Genomic DNA, 9,716 nt, shown 5'->3' on the forward strand with positions numbered 1-9,716 from the left:
AGTTCATACAGGCCATATTGGGAGCCGCGGGGATTTCGACAGTGTGTATTAGGAAGTATACCTATGTGGTGTATGGAATATGCGTTTGCCTACCATGCCAGGCAGTGTGACAAGGGATATCCCAGCGGATGTAATATTCCCACAGCAGAAATGTTTCACAACCTCGATTGCAGGGAGCTGAAGATGTGACATATTCAGACAGAGACCATAATACATAGACTGTTATATGGTCTCTGATTCAGGTAAGGAATATGTTAATAATATTGATCACGTATTAAAGTTATTTATCTTCTGTAAGCCACTTATTCTGTTTTATATATGTTAGTAAATGTGTGATTTAATTTTTGTAGGATAAGCAATCTACCTAACTTATGTTAATCCTTGCTAATGTATATTATGTAGAAATATGTTTGCTTATTTATATTCCTTTATCTAGATACTCTATAGTGACTCATTTTTTTAGTTCATACCGTACCGACTAAACTTACTTTTGCAGGTGTGAATAATCAAGAACAAATTAAATGACAGGAGTTTTGCAACAGTGAACATTGTGAAGTGGAAGATAAGACATTTGAAAGGTATGGATATTTTCACTTGAACTTGTTGAAGAATACCGTGATGACAACTTTATCATGTTGGGAATTTTGGCGGTGGGGTAGCCTAGTGGTTGAAGTGCTGAAGACCAAGGTTCGATTCTTGTCATGGGTACAATGTGTGAAGTCTATGTCAGGTGTCCCTTGCTGTGGTATTGCTAAAAACAGCGTAAAACCATACCCACTCATTTGGGGATTCCGGGTTGGAATTGGTCCCCATCAACCTATGTTAGTTGTAAGAGAGGGTTATACTATAAAGGGAAATAGTACCTCGCCTACTATTGCCTGGTGAAAACAGCACCTTGTTATTTTTTTTACCTTGGGTCTGAATATGCCCGAATACATGAAATTAAACTTGCATGGTCACTTGTAAACACAAATAACTGAGATATGTTCAAAAAGGTTTACATTAAAAACTAGCATCTACTTGCCGACTCTGATTTGGAGATGCAACTAAACTTATTGTGAAAATATAATATAATAGAAATTAGCCTCTGCTCAAATTTACTCATGATTCTGATTGGGAGGTGCAACTAAACTTATCATTGAAAGATCACATGCTTTGAAGTTTTAAGTAGCTTTACTCAGATTAGCTCAATGTCAAGCTGAACCTGAGTCTGGCGAAAATGTCAAGAAACTGGACAACAGGTATACTATATATGTCATATTTATTTTAGTAAGTAGGAAATAAATAGTAATTTTATAGAAATTTCATTTATATATATTTCGGCCAGGAATCAACATGTCTCTCCAGATAACAGACAACAATTAGTAGCCTTTTTTGCCAAATCAAGGTGCTGTTTTCGTTGGAGAAATCAGTGACATTTTGATGAGGTGACGTTTTAGCCTCACCCATAAGAGATAACCTAATAGATCAGGTGATCAGGCTCAGTGACCTGGTTCATGGCATCTGACAGTGACCATCTAACAGTGTGGATTGATGTTCACAAGATCAATCACTGGATTGTGTAGAATTTTGGGCCTACCTTTAGAATACAGTACTTAACTTTTCAAACAGGTCACAGTATCCTGTGATGTAATTCGTAGTATTCTGTTGCCTGGCACACTGGCAAAACAATGCATTGTGATGTCAGGGGTCATTGGATGTGCATATATATGCTCTTTTCAGAGGTCTATCGTCTCCACACACTATGTTGTTGCATGAGTTTAAATTATTTGTTTACTAAATATTGTTTTAAACATTTATATGTGAACTGGATGGGTAAACAAGCAAAAACTTATTTGAATACCGCTCCAGAATTAGAATACAATATGATATGACAAAAGTACAGTCAAGGAATACAATTATATACATGTTCTTATTATAGAAACTACGTTGTCGGCGCTGTCAGGTCGCATTTTTAGTAGTAATAGTGTACTGCAATATACGGCAAGGAATAGTATTATAAATTTAAGATGCTATGTACAATCACAAAACCTATTGGATAGCTGAATGTAGTCTTCTACTGATTTAAGAATTTCTAAGTTTATTTTTGACGTCCTTTCAGGATTACCTAATAGAATTGAATTTAGATCATATCCCTTAACATAATAGTACATATTCTGTCTGAAATCATTGTAATTTGGACATATGAGAAAGAAGTGAAGTGCATCTTCAGTGTGATGGCCACAGCTACATGCAGGATTATCTTATAAATATTGCCTGCGGATGCACATTTTATAACAAGTGCTTGTTTATTTTCTATATACTTTTATTTCATTTTTTACTTATTACAGTGGTTAAAATGATTATAAATATAAATTGAAACTAATAATGTGCAATAAGCGGGTTATAGCTGAAACGACACCTTAGCAAAACAGCACTGACTGGCGAAATACTCGCCGAAAGCGAAAACGGCGATTATTACTTGACGAAAATGACACCTTATTTTTTTTTTTACCTTGGTAAAATAAATGAAATTAAACTAGGATTGATAACTTGCAAAGACCAATAATTGTGAAATGTTAAAACAAGTTTACAATAGAAATTAGCCTCTACTCCAACTTATCCTATACCCGACTCAATTTATTGTGATAACATGCTTTGAAGTAAAATATATGGAATTAAACACACATCGTCTCATACAAACACAAATGCATGTAGTTGTTAAACGTTGAAACGAGTTTACCTTCGAAATTAGTCCCATACTCCAATTTACTCACCGACTCTGATTGGCAGACACAGCTCACTTGTTGTGAATGTATTTTTCACTTTAAAGTTTAAAGTACTCAATGTCAAGCTGAAACTGTATTTAAGAATCCTAACATGGTGCCTCGCCGGCCATGGTTCTGAACTCAAAGCTAAATTCAAAATAGATAAAGGTCCCCATGTAGCTTGTATTCAAGAAACCAAATTCTCACATAAAACTAAATTCAACCTACCAAATTATAACGCAGTGAGAACCGACAGGTCCAAAACCATGCCAGGCAGAACAGGAGGAAGTCTAATCATCTACGTTAGAGAGGATATTAACTACGAGGAAGTTAAAGTAAACACTCCTAATCTAGAAGCTAATGAAATCCAAGTCACCATCAATAACCAAAAAATAAAAATCATTAACATCTATCACTCAACACTAAAACCAATTAAAGATACAGACCTAGATGTCCTTTACCAATTAGGAAATAAATCAACCATCTTCCTAGGAGACTTCAATGCACATCATCCTACCTGGGGCATTGCAGATAAACTAGACAACCATGGACAACTAATATCAGAGTGGATCGAAAAAAATGACCTAATACTATTAAACAATAACCAACCAACTAGATACGACAAAACCCACCACACCATGTCGGCTATCGACTTAACAATATGTACGCCAGACTTAGCACAAAGTCTGATGTGGGACGTCCACCCAGTACCTCTAGGCAGCGACCACTTTCCCATAAATATAACCCTAGGAAATATAAAAATACCAAATCAAACCCCTAAACAGGAACCTAAATTTCAGTACAAAAACGCCAACTGGGACCAATTCCAAGAATTATGCAACAAAGCTAATCTAAACGATTTAGAAACAACAGACCCCGAAACATTCTGTCAAAAAACCTAACAAACTTCATAATCAACGCAGCCAAATCCGCAATCCCCTTCAAATCATCCAACCCAGGAAAACCCACTGTCCCTTGGTGGAATGAGGAAATAGAGCTAACTAGACTAAAACGCAAATCAGCTTTCAACAGAGCTAAACGAGACCCCTCTCATCTCAAAACAGCTCATGAACTTAACCACCAAGTGCAAAACCTAGTTAAAACTGCTAAAACCAAAAACTGGAAAAAATTCTGTGAGGAGCTAAATCACCACACCGACGCTAGGAAGGTGTGGCGCAAAATTCACGCCATCCGAGGCATCAAACGGCACAAAAAAGCCCCAATATAAACAACTCAACTAACCCCACCCAAAAGGCCAACAACCTAGCCAAACACTTCTCTAAAGTTAGCAGCAACAGTAACTTCAGTAAGAAATTCCAAGATAAACTAAATAAAGAAACCAAATTCTCCAAAGAAAACAGACAAGACAACCTAGAAATAAATCAACCTTACACCATAGAAGAACTAAATCACGTACTAAACAATAGAAAAAAAGGAACAGCCCCTGGCCTAGACCTCACCTCTTACCAAATAATCAAACACTTACCTACCAAACTACTCCAAACTTTACTTAAACTATACAACCTAGTCTACCTAAACGGACAGGTCCCATCCTCATGGAAGGAAGCTCTAGTAATCCCAATACCTAAACCAAATAAACCAGCAGATCAGGCAAACTCCTATAGGCCCATCTCCTTAACCTCAAATCTCTGCAAAATAATGGAACTTATGACTAAAAATAGGCTACAGCACTACCTAGACCAAAACAACATCATAAATCCTGACCAAAGCGGCTTCACTCCTGGCCGATCAACTCTCGATAACCTTGCCCGACTAGAACAGGATATAAAAACAGGACAGCTAAACAAGCAATACACCATAGGCATATTCCTCGACTTCTCTAAAGCTTTCGATATGGTATGGCACCACGGGCTAATACAAAAACTAAAAAAAATAGGACTAAAAGGTCAAATAATAAACTTCATCCAAGATTTCCTAAACAATCAAAATTACCGTGGGTATAGACCATACACTATCGGACCAGTGTCCCCTAGAAAATGGCACTCCCCAGGGCAGCATCCTCAGCCCAACCCTCTTCAATATAATGATAAATGATCTATTCGAGGGCTTATCCCCTAAACTAAACACTTCAAAATTCGCGGATGACGGAGCCCTATGGATCCGCACTAAAAGCATTAAAATGGCAGAAAACTTAATCCAAAAATCTCTAAATAAAATACAACAATGGGCAGACAAATGGGGCTTCTCCCTTAACTCAGATAAAACAACAGGAGTAGTATTCAAACATAAAAACATGAAACCTGCCTACCCAAACCTCCAGCTAAACAACCAAACAATCAAATTCCAAAAACAAACAAAATTCTTAGGACTTATTTTCGATCAACACCTCACATGGGAGGCTCACGTCCAAAACCTAAAAACTAGATGCAGCAAAGACCTTAACACATTAAGATGTCTCACCGGCTCTAACTGGGGAGCCTCCAAAGATACCCTCCTCTCACTATATACAACACTAATTAGATCAAAACTAGACTACGGCTGTGCCATATACAATACCCTAAACAACTCTCTTTCTAAAAAACTTGACTCAATACAATATCAGGCTCTCAAACTAATTACACGCACCCAACATGGCACCTCCTACACCTCACTCCAGGCCCTTACAGGAGAAATGCCACTAAATCTACGCAGGGAACATCTAAGCCTTAATTTCTGGGCCGCGTCCCAAACAAACCCTCTCATCCAAAACCTAATTAATCAAAACATTAGCCCAAGAAACCAAGCTCTAGCTCGCAAACACCCCTTACTCACCCCAATATCCCAAAGAATAACTAACTACCTCAATGAACACCAAACTCAAAATCTTAAACAAAACTGCAAAAAATCAAATATCTTCACCCCTAAACTCAAAATACCCCAAATAGACACAACGCTAGCTAACCAAATAAATAAACAAACCGACCCAAACATAGCTAAAACCACCACACTTGCATACATATACGAAAATTGGCCAAATTGGTGTCACATATACACTGACGGATCTTCAGACCCGATCTCCAACCACACAGGCTTCGGAGTCCATACCTCACAACCAGTTATATCCACACAATCTTACCGACTCCCTAACAACCAATCTATATTCACGGCCGAACTTATGGGCATGGCCTCAGCCCTGCATAACCAACAATCTAAAAACAACAAAAAAATCCTAATTCTCACTGACTCCCTTAGTGGACTACAAGCCCTCCAAAACAAAAATACCAAAAAACGACCTAAATTAATAAACCAAATACTTAAAAACTCCAACGACCTAACAAAAGCAGGCAAACAAATAACCTTCTTGTGGATCCCCGCCCACGTAGGAATTTACGGCAACGAAAGCGCCGATAAAGCAGCTAAATTATCTCTCAAAATACCAGAAATAAGCCTAAACCTACCCATCTCAAAATCAGAAATTAAAAGTGTAAACAAACAAAAAATAACCAAAAAATGGCATAATCAATATCAAAACTCAAATAGCCAAATCAAAAAAGTGCTCAGAAAACCACTAGCCAAACCTAAAATCCTACACCCCTCTAAAAAAATTGACAGATTAATTACAAAACTCCAAACAGGACACACTAACCTAAATAACCACCTAAAACAACTTAAAAGACACACCACAGGCAACTGCCCCCACTGCAAACAACCCGAAACCACAGAACACGCACTCATTCACTGCTCCCACTATCAAACACACAGAACCATACTACAAACCACCCTCAATCTAAATAAGGTTCCTACTCTAGATGAAATACTAAACCCTCAAAATAAACTAGAAAACTTCAAGGCCCTAGGCATATTCCTAATCAAAACAGACCTAATTAAGCGCATCTAAAAATTAATTAATCTACCAATCCAAAATCCAATAAACATACAAACACCCACCTCACCCGGCTCCCTTAGTTCCCTCCTCCACCCACCTCGGCATTTATTCCAAATTTCAAAATTTCAAACAATCAATATAAGCTCTTGGGTTGCACACACCACTTTCACCCTTCTCGGAATACACTAAATGGTCCGGCCAGGCCCGTGTGCGAAATACGCTGTAGTCGGAAAGCGCACGTTAAATCTTCTATATCAGTCAGTCAGTCAGTGCAATTTTTCACAATGGCCTTCCGATGTGTCATTTGAACATGTTGAAAGGTTTTACAAGGGATATTTGTAACCCAATACTTTCCGTAACGGGCGACAATGCTCGTCTAAAGAGTTGACTAACGCCATCAGGTGGCGATCAGGCTCGGTGACTTGGTTGATGTATGTCATTGATCCCAATTGTGTGGGTCGATGCTCATGATGTCAATCACTGTACTGTCTGGTCCAGACTCGATTATTTACATATAGCCGGAATATTGCTTGAGTGCGGCATAAAACAGCAAACCAAATCATAAGTGTGGGATGAATGATTTGAAATTAGCAAGTTTAATGTGACCTTCAATCACTACAACCTGATCTGAGTCTTGAAAAGATATGACTTTGATTCAGTGAAAATTTGCATCATGATAGTTTCAACTGTAGATACAGTTAATCTGTTTTTTGTACAGTTTCTGTTTATTCAATATATATTTTGTTCAAATAAGCTTTGCCTCTTCACCAACCCTATTCCTCTTTGGGAATAAATAGTGTCTAATAATTCAAACACCATCACCATCATCCTAGTGAACACAACAAAGAAATGCACATCAAATACGTCATTATTATTATTTCTGATCTCTGATAAATTAGAAAAAAACTGTTATCCAGCAAGATAAATTTCCTTGGTCCCAAGAAGCATGTTACATAGTAAACTGACTCGATAATTGAATAGCAGTTGTAAAGGCACAACTGACTAAGCCGTCACTACTCAATTAAGTAATTAACAGACAATTGCAAGTACTAATACCCACCCGACACTAATTGCCCTGTTAATCCCTAGTCCACAATGAGTTGACATAGAGTTCATTTTGCTAATTAGCTGTTTTTAGAGTAGCAAGGTAATAAACATCAAAGGTGGGGCAGGCTTTGATCATGTGTTCTGTAGAAGAGATGATGTCACTTGTTTTATGTTTATTTAGGATTAGCTACATCCCTTGATGCTACCAAGGCAGCCCTTGAGATTATCAGACAGTTTGGCTAGACACAAACTGATGTCTCCCTTGTAGCACACTATGTGTCAGAGACAGACTTTGACCACTCTGTGCAGATGCATATCAATGCATAAAGAACATTGGGTAGATGATTCAACAATGTCACACAAGTCAAAGTTGGGTTTCACTGTATTTAGAAACAGACGATGGATCCAAAACTTTATAACAGTAATTATGATTAATTTAAACTTTGCATGTTATTGTTATTCTTCATTTAGTTAATTTTCAAAATAGATAGGATGAATGATAAAATATGATAATGAGTCATGAATATTTGAATTCCGATCAGAACAAACAGGGAGGGTCACCCCAAAATGTGAGAGTCTCTAGGGGAGACTTTTGACAAAACGGACAATAAAATATAAAGTGCTTTGCATTTTCTTTCAGTGAGGGTTGTGTCAAAAATGAATGAGAACATACCGGTAATACATGACCGGCCCCTTTAATGTAATATACATAGTTTTTAGTTGATGGTTCAGGTTGTACTTTTCAGTTGAATTTCTTATCACTGTCTATGATGGACTACCAATTAACGGTAGATATTTAATATCCATAATAACTTAGATAAATGCTTCTACAGTCTCATCCTAATTTGTCAAAATTTGAATTTCAATATAGCTTCCATTAATGAATTAATGAATTTGGTGAGAATATCTATTGTCTGAATTCCTAATATACTTTCTTTTGTATTTGGTGTGCAAGGGTAGCCTAGTGGGTGAAACAGTCTCTGAAACCCGGGTTCAATTCACCACATGGGTACAATGTGTGAAGCCCATAGCTGGAATATTGCTAACAAGCTGCATGAAACTATACCAACTCACTCGCTCATTATGTTGTATTTTGAGATCACTTACATGACATGTGTATTGATAATTATGAATAGTTGCATTTATGTATTTATGTATAAGAACCTATGTAACTTAGTTTTGCATAGTCTTGTTTACCCTTCCTTACATTTTGATGTAATGCAAACCCTCAAGCAAAATTCAGGTGAACCTTGTGGTATTGTTTTCGAAGACCGCATACATTTTTGTATTTTCTGAACACTTTTCTGTTTGCAATGGCTTATTTACATGTTCAAAGATTGGTTAAATATCAGTTGCAAGATAAATTGTCAATACCTCACTGTTTGAGAAAACAACTTTAAACATTTGTAAATTTATATGTGTGTGTTTCCTAACTTTTGACTAACAAGTTTCTAAAGATGTTATGAAATGTTTCAGGTACCTGGATTTCACAATCTGACACCAGCTACATTTAAGAAGATCTTGCTCACACAATTCAGACAAGGGACTCGCCGGAAGATGAACAGTACTCCTGATAACAACCAACAGATTCACCTCAGAAAGTGATGATTCTGAATGAATAATGCCACTAATGTGACTGTAGGTGGTTTTATTATGACACTAATGAAGTCTGAATGAATTTATGCCAAAGCACTGTGACTATGTCCAGGTTGTGTACACCGATGCTGACCATACAAATCTGAATGACTTTTGTGGTTTACTGCAGAAACATAATTGACTTTAGATATTCTTCTTCAATAAAATTCTTCTGAGATTTGACTAATTTGTTTATTTAGAAAATGGCATTGAAGCGTCTGTTCTGTAAGGCCTTGCAAACACCACTGGTTACTTTATGCTAGTTCCTCTTCTTGCTTGATCAAATTTCAATTTGTGATATGTACCAATGAAATGCCATATAATCAATAAATAAGATTTTTTTCCAAAAACATGATTTGTTTTGCTTCATTAGCATAAAGATATATAATACTGATCAGCCATAACATAGGTGCTGAACAAATATGAAATGTACTAATGCCCTGAATGTTTTCCTACTATAA

At 36.9% G+C, this 9,716-nt stretch overlaps 1 long non-coding RNA gene across 1 annotated transcript; it reads left to right on the forward strand.

The window, feature by feature from the left end:
• LOC139461099 (uncharacterized) lies at positions 1 to 9,516 on the forward strand. Its single transcript, XR_011652874.1, has 3 exons — positions 1 to 242; positions 497 to 578; positions 9,097 to 9,516. It is a non-coding gene; the product is annotated as an uncharacterized lncRNA (long non-coding RNA).
• Positions 9,517 to 9,716: the final 200 nt, after the last annotated feature.

The sequence above is a fragment of the Haliotis cracherodii genome, unplaced genomic scaffold (assembly GCF_022045235.1).
Source record: "Haliotis cracherodii isolate W230 unplaced genomic scaffold, xgHalCrac1.p SCAF_14, whole genome shotgun sequence".
In the NCBI taxonomy this organism is placed as follows: domain Eukaryota; kingdom Metazoa; phylum Mollusca; class Gastropoda; order Lepetellida; family Haliotidae; genus Haliotis; species Haliotis cracherodii.